Source organism: Grammomys surdaster, unplaced genomic scaffold (assembly GCF_004785775.1).
Source record: "Grammomys surdaster isolate TR1022 unplaced genomic scaffold, NIH_TR_1.0 97, whole genome shotgun sequence".
NCBI classification, from domain to species: Eukaryota; Metazoa; Chordata; class Mammalia; order Rodentia; family Muridae; genus Grammomys; species Grammomys surdaster.
Window position 1 is genome coordinate 12699747 of NW_021604576.1, and position 11554 is coordinate 12711300.

The following is an 11554-nucleotide window of genomic DNA, read 5'->3' on the forward strand; positions in this document are numbered from 1 at the left end:
GAGGAACAGCTTTGCTGAGAGTAGAGTAAGCTGTTAGTTATCAACAGATACAGTATATGGACTGTGATCATTTGTTGGCTGTTTGCATTATTGCTATTCTTGTGCTCACAACAGCCCTTTGACAATACAAACACAGTTTAATTTAACCAGCTTACACTTCTCAAAAGTTTGAACAATTTTGTCACCAAATGGAGGTGACCCATCTGACGGGTCTCCCTTATAACCCTCAATTTTTAAAATCTGGATAGTCAAGGCCACACAGCAGCTGACCGCCACTGTTTAGAGCCTGACAGGCTAAAAGAGATGGTCAAATGGAAGGACATCTTGACCGGACAATGGAAAGGCCCGGATCCTATTTTAATAAGAGCCAGGGGAGCGGTTTGTGTTTTTCCGCAGGAAGAAGACAACCCGTTTTGGCTACCAGAGTGACTGACGCGACGACTCGTGATATTAGAAGATGACACCCAGGCGGACCCTCCAAACTCTGATGACAGCCCTCGTGCTGATCCAAGGGATACAGGTTCCTAGTATATCGGGAGAACAATGATGGGCCATATTATCTGCCTTTCCAAAACCCATACCAGTCAGACATAATGTAGCTAATCTGTCCAGGAAATTGTTTCAATATCTTGCAGGAAATTGGTCAGAAAACTTCGATGAGACACTCAAAAATTGAGAGTGGCTGTGGTGGCCATCAACTCGATGTGTGTGGATCTGTCCCTGACTGAGGGACTCCCCTCCTGGATCTCTTCAGCTTTCTTCTTTTTTTTTTTGTTTTTAAGTGGGTGGGAGTAGGCCTGTTTGGTACGCCCTATGCTGCGGATTAGTGTTCATGCTTTGGTTGTTTTGTAAACTCAGAGCTCAACAAAATCGTGACAAGGCTATTATTGCCCAGGCGCTTGTGGGCATAGAACTAGGGGCTTCCCCTGCAGTGTGGCTATCACTGCTTCGAAAATAAGTAGTCTCCCCCTCACTAGTGGTAGTGCTAAATGTTGGGCCGTCAGCCGTTGCACCCCAAAGGATTTGCCCATTGCACTGGGTCGGTGAGGAGTTTTAGCCTGACTGGTCCTTGTCTGTGTAGCTGTGGTACCTGAATTTGAGGCAAACAGCCCTTGCACCCCTAGGAGATGACTCCATTGCACAGGGATGGGTGTTTGCATCTCTTTCTGTTTCCCTTAGCCCTTGCACCCAGAGGACTTGTTTCCATTGCACCTGGTAGGGTAAGGGAGACCATCTTAAACTATTAGTCCTTGATCGCTTATTCCCCCATGATGGAATTTGCTTGATCGGGCTTGAGTTTGAGTCATATTGGTACTGTGCCAGACAGGCCAAGGGCAGCTCCATCTTTTTGTCTCCAGGCCAGCTGTCATTGGTCCCAAAGACAGGAAATAGGCTAACGCCACATGCCAGATATACACCATGAGGACAACTGGGGAATTGATGGCAAACCAACCCCATGACTGGATTAGCGAGTGGCAATGACCCGGGCGTGGGTATATCCCTCGTAGCCTAAGACAGGGTGGCTTGCCTTTCCTCGGTGTTAGCCCTATTGGTGCTGGGTGTGGAGAAACGTCAGCTAGCTTAAGACACGGGACATTGACCAGTGCCTGTTTAACAAAACAAAAGGAAATAGCCAGTAGACAGATTCCTCAGCCGCTGTACCCCAAGGGCTTTTGGTGAAGACACCCTATGAAGCCTCAAACATATCTGTACACAGTCCCTGCCCACTAACGTGTTCGTTCCATGGATAGTAGGTCTGGTAAGTCAATGACGGAGTGGACGGATAAGCCTTGGCCACCTAAGACAGGGCAGCCCCGGGTGGGGAGGCTGACCCAGTGATGGGTAAGAGTTTGAGCACCACCCTCCAAAGAGACTCAGACCCACCGTGAGACCCCCAAATATGGGAGTTACGAAACCTTCCCAGGGATCTCAACCACCACCCTCTGTAATAAAACAAAAAAGGGAGAGATGTAGGAAGCCGCGGCTTGTGCTGGCAGAATTGGCCATTGCAAGATGGCGCTGGCATCCGGTGCTCCTCCTAGTAAACAAGTAAACTGCACATGTGCTATGGTAAAAGCGCGCCAAAGTCAAAGCCCATCCCAGGGCGTTTTGGCGGGCAATGAGTAAGCAGCCAATCAGAGGTGAACACACCACGCCAAGGGTATATAAGCAGTGCTTTTTCCGGGCCTGGGGTCTTCTTCCTCCATTTTGGTTTGGAATAAACGTTTGCTGCGGAAGGATCCTAGGGTGTTGCCGCGTGTTTTCCTTGCTGGCGAGGTGGGCACGCGTCACATGCATGCTACATCAGACTCAGTGAATTCATATGAACTTTGATAGTGTTGAATTAGAGAACCTTGTTTTCTTGATGTCCCCCATTTCCACTGGATGAACACCCTTTCAGCATCTGCTTCTGCAGAATTACAGGACACTGAGTGGAGGGATTTGATGGTCATATCTCATTTAGGTCTAAATGTTCTGAGGTCCTACTCTGTGCATAATACCTGGCTGTTGTTCTCTGTATTTTATTCTATCTGCTGCATCTTCTCTTATGTTGGCTGCACAATGCATTAGACCATGAGTATAGCAGCTTACTATTATGAATCTTTTTTTTGCAGAGATGTTTAGATTAATTGCATTTGGATTCATCCTAGGTTTCTGGGCTATCTAGTTTCTGGTCCTTAGTCTTCTAAGGAGTATCATGTGTGTGTTCTATCTCATGGAGTGGACTTCCTGTCAAATCAGATATTGGCTGGTTTTCCCCACAGGACTTGTACCATTAATACTATAGTATATTTTAAAGAACTGTTTAAAATAAAAATTCTTTATGATATATTACCACTAAAGATTTATTTTTATTAACGTTATTCATTTCCTTCTAGACATGGGGTCGGATCTTCTATTTTTTCATATGAGGAGAGCTAAAGCCATTTGAAATGTTGCTAGACAAGTTATTATATAGAATTTAAGAATAAATTCCATGTCAGATGATAAGTCTACTTTGGATTATCAAGGATTGTAGCCCTCTAGATGCCATCTGAAACCAAACACCAAAGATTACACAAGAGAATTTTTTAAATATATTAAAGAGTTAATATTGAAACCAATTTTTATTCTGAGGGTGGTTTTATATGTGGCAAAAGTAGCTAAAATATTAGAAAATATAGGAGAAACGTAGGGAGGTAGTTTCTGATGGAAGACAAGAAAAGTAAATATGGATTACCCAGGGCATAAATATTGTACCGACTGAAATGAGATAGCATCTGTTAGATAAAGGGAGGAACACAAATCAACAACACTGGTTTCACTATGTTATAAAATAAGCAAAACCAATAAATCTACTGTATGCTACTTACTAAATCACACACACTCACACACACACAGACACACAAACATAGACACACACACACACACACGCACACTAGATATCACATGGTTATTTCAGTGGAATATAAAGGATTGCTAAATATTTCTTACTTATTGGTATAGGAGACAACTTCCTGAACAGAAACCCCATGACTCAGGCACTGAGATCAACAAGTAGTAGATGGGACCTCATGAAACTGAAGATCTTCTGTAAGTCAAAGGATACTGTCAATAGGACAAAACTACAGCCTCTACAGTTTGGGAAAATATCTTGACCAACCTTTCATCTGACAGAGGGCGAATATCTAAAATACATAAAAAAAATTCAAGAAGTTAGACACCAACAAATCACATAACCCAAAAATGCCAAGAAGTACAAAGTTAAACACAGATTTCTCTACAGAGGAATCTCCACTGGCTGAAAAATACTTAAAGAAATGTTCATTAAATTCTAAAATGTCTTTAATTTCTTTATTTCTTCCTTGATCAAGTTATCATTGAGTAGGTTGTTATATTGGACATAGTACTACCTGAGGACCCAGCTATACAACTCCTGACATATACCCAGAGGATGCATCAACATGTAATAAGAATACATGCTTCATTATGTTCATAGCAGCCATATTTATAGTAGCCAGAACCTGGAAACAACCCAGATATCCTTCAACAGAGGAATGGATACAGAAAATGTGGTACATTTACACAATGGAATACTACTCAGCTATTAAAAACAATGACTTCATAAATTCAAAGATAAATGGATGGAACTTGAAAATATCATCCTGAGTGAGGTAACTCAGTCACAAAAGAACAGACACGGTATGCACTCACTGACAAGTGGATATTAGCCCCCAAATTAAAAATACCCAAGATTCAATTCACAGACCATATGAAGCCCAAGAATAAGGAACCAAAGTATGGATGCTTCAGCACTTCTTAGAAGAGGGAGCAAAATGCTCAGATGAGGAAATATGGAGATAAAGTATAGAGCAGAGACTGAAGGAAAGGCCATCCAGAGACTGCCCCACCTGGGGAACCATCACATATATAGCCATCAAACCCAGACACTATTGTGGATGCTGGGAAGTGCTTGCTGGCAGAAGCCTGACAAATACAGAGGTGGATGCTTGCAGCCAACCATTGGAGTGGGCACTGAGCAAGGGGTACCCGATGGAAGAGTTGTAGAAGGAGTTGAGGGGATTTTTAGTCCTATGAGGGGAGCAACAGTGTCAACTGGCCAGACCCCCCCCAAGAACTCCCAGGAACTGGATCACCAACCAAAGAGTACACAAGGAGGGACTCATGACTCCGGCCACATATGTAGCAGATGATAGCCTTGTTGGACATCAGTGGGAGAAGCAGCCCTTGGTCCTGAGGGTGTTTCGTGTCCCAGTGTAGGGTAATTCCAGGGTGGGAAGACAGGAGTGGGTGAGTGTAGGGCCATGGAAGGGCATCTTGTTTCATGGGCCTGGAACCCCATAACCCAGGGCCCTGACATTAGGTCTAATCTCCATTTAACCTGCATAGTCAGTCATGTAAGACACAGGTAGATGGGGTGACTAACAAAAATATTACATATTAATGAGTTATCTAAAGGCGGGGGGGGGAATAGCTAATTAAGTTATTCCTCCCTGGTCCCACCTCCTTCCTACCCTCTATATAAGCCAACTCTACCCTGGCTCTGGGGGGCACGCATTCACTTTCAGATCCAACTGCCATCATGGACAATAAAACTTTCATCTCTTGAACTCTAACTCTAGACCTTCTCATGTACGTGGGAACCTGCCATCAGAGAAGACCCCAGGACTCCGCCATCATGGCCTGCAGGCTGCCTCCGCTGCTGCCATACCCCCTTGGGGCAGCCTCCACTGCTGCACTGGCCTGCAGGGTGCTGTCACTCCGGCCTGAGCTACCCATGCGTGTTTTTTTCCCCATGACTGGCGCCCAATGTGGAGGCACTGGGAGGGAGATGGGATACTTGATTTCCAAAGGGGAGACCTGAAAAGGGAAAAGTGATTGAAATGTAAATAAAGGAATTATCCAATAAAAAATTAAAACATTAAAAAACTAAAAAGAAACAAAAAAACAAAAGAAACATTCAGCATCCTTAGTCATCAAAGAAATGCAAATCTAAAAGAATCTGAGATTCCACTTTACATCCGTCAGAATGACTAAGATCAACAACTCAACAGATAGCACATGGTGGCAAGCATGTGGAACTAGGGGAACAACCCAACATTGCTGGTGGGAATGTATACTTGTAATACTACTCTAGAAATCAATTTGGAAGCTTCTCAGAAGACTCACAATAGTTGTACCTCAAGACCCAGCTATACCACTCCTGGGGATATACCCAAAATATGCTGCCAGCATCCCAGAAGGATACTTACTCAACCATATTCATAGCAGCTTTGTTTATAAGAGCCAATAACTGGAAAAAACCTAGATATCTCTCAACTGAAGAATGGATAAAAAAAAATGTGGTTCATTTACACAGTGAAAATAGATGAAACTACAAAATTTCATCCTGAGTGAGGTAACACAGACTATCTTGCATGGTAAGTACTCACTTACAAATGGATATTAGCCATTAAGTAAAGGATAATTGTTCTATAATTAACAGACCCAAAGAAGCCAAATAAAAAGGAAAGCTAAAGGAAGGCTGATTGAATACTTCTTAGAAAGGGAAATAAAATAGATAGATGATGGATGAAGAAAGGGACCTGTATAGAATAGAGTGGGGAGGGGAGTGGGTGGCGGAAGTGAGCAAGGAAGAGAACAGAAATCAGCTGGGGGAGGTGTGAGATGGGGGTGTGGACAACTCTAGAACATGTCATAAACCTAGGATGGGGGTTGTGGAGAGAGGCCCTAGGATGTCTAAATGTTATGCCTAGCAGTGTGGAATATGGATCTATAAGTGGCCACTTCCTATAGCCAGGTATGGTTCCCAGAGGAAGGATAAGACAGCAACACACCCACAAAGCCTTGGAACCAAAGTGCCAGGCCTGCAAGATTTGCAGCAACAAAGATAGAACAGATATGTAGGAAATGGCTAACCAATGATTGGTCCTACTTGAGACCCATCCCATGGGCAACAGCCAGTCCCTGACCCTACTGATGATATTCTGTTATACTTACAGGTAGGAGCCTAGTGTAACTGTCCTCTGAGAGTCTCCACCCAGCAGTCAAAGGAAATAGATGCAAAGATTCACAACCAAACATTAAATGTAGTTTGTAGAGTCTTGTGAAAGAATTTGGGGAAGGATTGAGGGATCTGAAGAAAGACAGAGACTCCATAGGAAGACCAACAGTGTCAAGTAACCTGGACACTTGGGGGATCCCAGAGACTGAACCACCAACCAAGGAAGGAACATGAGCAGGACGTGAAGCTTCCAACCCCTCTCCCACCCCTTCCCCCTTTTTACTTATGTAGCATATGAGCAATTTTATCTTCATGCAAGTCCCACAACAGAAGCAGACACTGTCCCTGAATTTGTTTCCCAACTGTGGATCCTGTTCTCCTAACTGGGCTCCTTTGTCTTTCCTTAGTGGGAGAGGATGTTCCTGATCCTCCTCCTTCTCAGATGAGGTGGGAAGGGGTAATGGAGGTGGAGCTGTGTGAATGTGGATTTAGGAGGAGGGGGAGTCTGATATTGGTATATAATGTGATTAAATAAGTAAATTAATGACAAGTAAAGTCAACCAGAATATCTTAATATTATACCTGACAGTCACTAGAAATAGAGTGTTAAGACTGGGAAAATGCTGGAGGTGGTGGCACAGGCCTTTAATTCCAGCACTCAGGAGGAAGGCAGAGGCAGAATCAGGGTCACAGTCACGGAAGGGTCAGGTTAGCATCAGGGTCAGCAGCAGGAGCAACAATAGCATCAGGGGCAGAGATGCACTTACACACACACACAGACACATAAACACACACACAGACACAGACACAGACACACAGACACACACACACACACACACACACACACACACACACACACAACTTTATTTTGGAGTGCTGGAGAGATGGCTCAGAAGTTAAAAGCTACTCCTGCAAAAGTTCTGTATTTGGCTTCCAACAACCACATGGCGGCTCCCAACCATCAGTACTAGGATTGAATGCCCTCTTCTGGCATGTATGTGTACAAGCAGATAGAGCACTGATATTTGTAAAAATAAATAAATAAATCTGTTAAGAAAATCAGAAATATGATTGTTAAGGTTTTTGAAGACATTTACACCAAAGCCAACTCCCCCTTATTAAACAGAAACTCAGAGAGAAATTTATGATATGAAACCAGTATTTCTTCATTTCTTCTTTTTAAATATATGACTGTTTTTTACCTGGTGTTACATGAATATATACATATACATATACATATACATATATATCAATGTATATATATACATATATATATGTATATATATGTATATGTATATATATGTGTGTGTGTGTTAAAATAAATACAAGTAGTATAAAATTGCTATATATTTATAAAGTCAAAATTATATGAAGAATTTCAATGTTTATAAGAAGGCATGGATCATAATGCTTTTAAAATATTTTTAAATATTTAATGATAGATTATTTAAAAATACTTTATTCTATTATAAATCTTTTGTTCTTATCTAGACCTCATGAATGTCCAAGATTTCATAATATTTCCAAAGTTCTTCATCTCTTTCATTATTAGAATCATGGATTCATTTGTTCTCTTGTTTTTGCATTATTCTGACCAAATGAATCTGAAATGTCCTCAGCAGAGATTTAAGTCTCAGTTTGAAATTTTTGAATTTAAATATCATTTTTATCTGCTAAAGATATTCAAAATATAGACAGAAATATACAATTAGCATATTTAAAGATTAAATTCACCAATGACCTCAAGGTCTTGTGGTCAAAATTCTTTTTTTAGCTTCATATTCTTTTTTAATTCAAGCAAAAATGTAATGGATTTAGATCTTTTCCATGCCAGAACCACTCCTCCAATACACTCTTCACCATCAGGTTTGATGATCACATCTTGCCCGGATTTTCTTAGACATCAGTGGGAGTTGATTCACTTTGCAAATCTAAATGCCATGGGCAAAGACATGTATTTCCAGGAACATAATTTCTTCATATTCTCCATAGGTGTCCTTTTGACTTCACTAACTTCACCAGTAGATTTGTACTTCAATACATATTAGTATCTTTCTATGTTCATTATATGCTATGAACATTATTATATTTATTTTATTTATCCTGAAGGTCTTACATCTAGTAAATTTTCAAAGATTTCTATTTCAATAAATTCAATTAATTCAACTAAATTAAACTTTCCATTTCTTCAAAATTCTATCACTTAATTGATAATTTGCAAAGGAGGGTTTCTGAGAAGATTGTTCCACAAGCATCATTATTACTTGGACTTGCTTTACCCACAGATATCCCTGACATAACTATCCATCTATATAACTTTCATTATAATTCCTTAATATTTACTCCAAATTTTTACTTTTACCAAGATATATGCTTTAATAGAGAAAATGTCCCATAGACAACTCACAATATATTTCACATGGATAACAGAATATACTAAGAGGAAAATGCTTCATTTTAAAGATTTATGTTTTATTGTGTAAATGTTTTGTCTATTTGTGTGTGCCCCTGTCTGTGTGTGTGTGTGTGTGTGTGTGTGTGTGTGTGTGTGTATGAATTCAAGAGTAGCATGGAGTACAAGGTATTGGATCCCTCTTGTAAGTACAACCTGATGGGAATCATTTGATGTCTGGGAACCAAACTATGGTCCTCTTCAAAAGGAATATATACACTTGATTACTAAAACGTATTGACAGGATCCAAATATTCAACTTCAAGATCATATGCATTGTGTCTAAGCATTTTTGTGGTTTATATCATAATCATAACAATCACTCTTCCCTTAGAATTCTACTGTTCATTTTCAAGGGACAAACCTAGATTCCCTGAGTATATCAGTTTTAAGTGGTTATTTTGCCTGAATAGAGAGAATTCAATAATACATTCTTAGAATTTAGAAGAAGATACCACTATAGTCTACGTGGATGCCAAAATGATGCTGGTGAATTCAAAAGACTTACGGAAGTTTTAATTCTTCATGTGAGCTAGAAAACAGAGGAAGCTGATTTTTAGTATAGTACATAAAGAAAAATTGGAGAAAAAGCAGGCAAATGTAACTTTGTGCTCTAAAATTTTCTAGTGCTTAATTAATAATTTAGTGACCATAGATTATATACAAAATATTAAAATACACATAATATATTATTATATCTTGAAATAAACTGTAAGAGGCTTTTCGTAGACATTTTTTCCCTTTTGATTCACCAAGAAGGGTGAAATTGGGTTTTATCCTCTGAAAATAAAAGCTTTTACGTTTCTTTTTAGCTAAAATAGCGTTTAATACATGTGATCATGGGCACATTGTCAAGTCGCATCATAATTATTTTGGTTATTTTTATATTTCACATGTATTAATAAAGTTTTCTCTGATTAAATTTTTGGGTTGATAGATGAATTAAACTCTCTACATAATTCATTTTAATCAATACTATAAACATGCTCATGTGATGATCAAATTTCTCATTTGTTGGGGTCAAGGTGATTTGAATAGACATGGGGCCCATAGACTGATGTGTTAAAATGCTTTGCCCAAGCATTAGAAAATATGGCCTTACTGTGGCCTTATTGTGGAGGAAGTGTGTTACTATTGGGTTGGGCTTTGATGCCTTCTCTGCCCAAGCTAGACTCAATTTGGCACATATTCTCCTTCTGCTGCCTGTTGATAAAGATATATAGCTTTCATCTTTTCCAGCACCATATCTTCCTGGACACTGCCAGGCTTCCCACCATAATGAAAACAGTGATACCATATGCCAGCCCCAATTAAATGTTTTCCTTATAAAAAATGTTTGCCTTGGTCATGTTGTCTTTTCATAGCAATAAAACCTTAAAACAAAGGTAAACAGATATATCCTTGTCATTGTACTTTCTTATATACATTATTTCCATCTAACTTTCATTAGTAAGTATCTACAATGATAAGGGTGTTTCCACTTTCTAATATAGAGTTAGCAAATTATTATCTCAGTTATTCAAAAATCTTAGTATACTTTCTGTTGATACCAAATATATCATTGTATCTTTATCATTGTCAAAACTACTCTAATCTTTATTGAGCATTTTATTTAAGAAATAATATAAATTTAACTTGCCCTAGCAGAAAGTCCATCCTATGTGTATATTTGGAGATTATACTATAATATATTGTGCAAATTTTAAAAGTTGGTGGTTTTTATTTACTTTGCCTTTAGCTAGGTACCATTTTACTTCTAAGAACAAATTCCCACTTAAAGTTTATTTTGTATTTGTGAAAGTGATTTTATAATAAATATTTTGTCTCCTTTCCATATATTTATCTTAATATTATCTGATTAAATTTCACCTTCATTATATAGAATTTATTCAGATATTTTTTTATTATTTGAGAATGCATTATTGATTCTTCTCATTTTCTTTTAATTCCATTGTTCCTACTACGTTAGTTTCAACCATGATATTGTTTGTAAGTATATTTCCAAATTTGATTTTGACAAATATTCTAGTATTTTTGTGGCCTTAAGATTTTTGTAATATTTTAAAAAACATTTGAACTATTCATTTTATACTCAAAATGTTAAAGGGTATAAATGGATCACCAAAAAATATATCTTCTGTTCTGTTAACATGCTTCACTGTGATTACAGGTGGCATCTATTAATTTTATTATTGGTATTTAGAAGAAAGCTATGCCTTTTTCATTTCTACAGTAATACTAAAGTGTCTTTATCATGTGGCAATATTAATGAGTTTACAGTTCCAACTGTCATAGAATTTTATCGAAAGATTTTTGCCTCTTTTATCCCTATGAGAAATACCTCTATTTGGTCTCAGTTATGCTAAGAAAAGCACACTGTCACACTCCAAGCAGGTAGGAACTATCATTATTTTTACTGTGGCATTAAAATTTTATCTTCAGTGCATTTAGCTAAGCACAGTACTATTGAAGGAAAGGGGATTTAAGTCATCATGATTTGACATTTCTACAATAAGAGTTTTGCTTCTGGAGACTACATTAAAGATACAAAATAAATGATTGCTAAATTGTCTTCTGAATGTAGGAAGCTATCTATG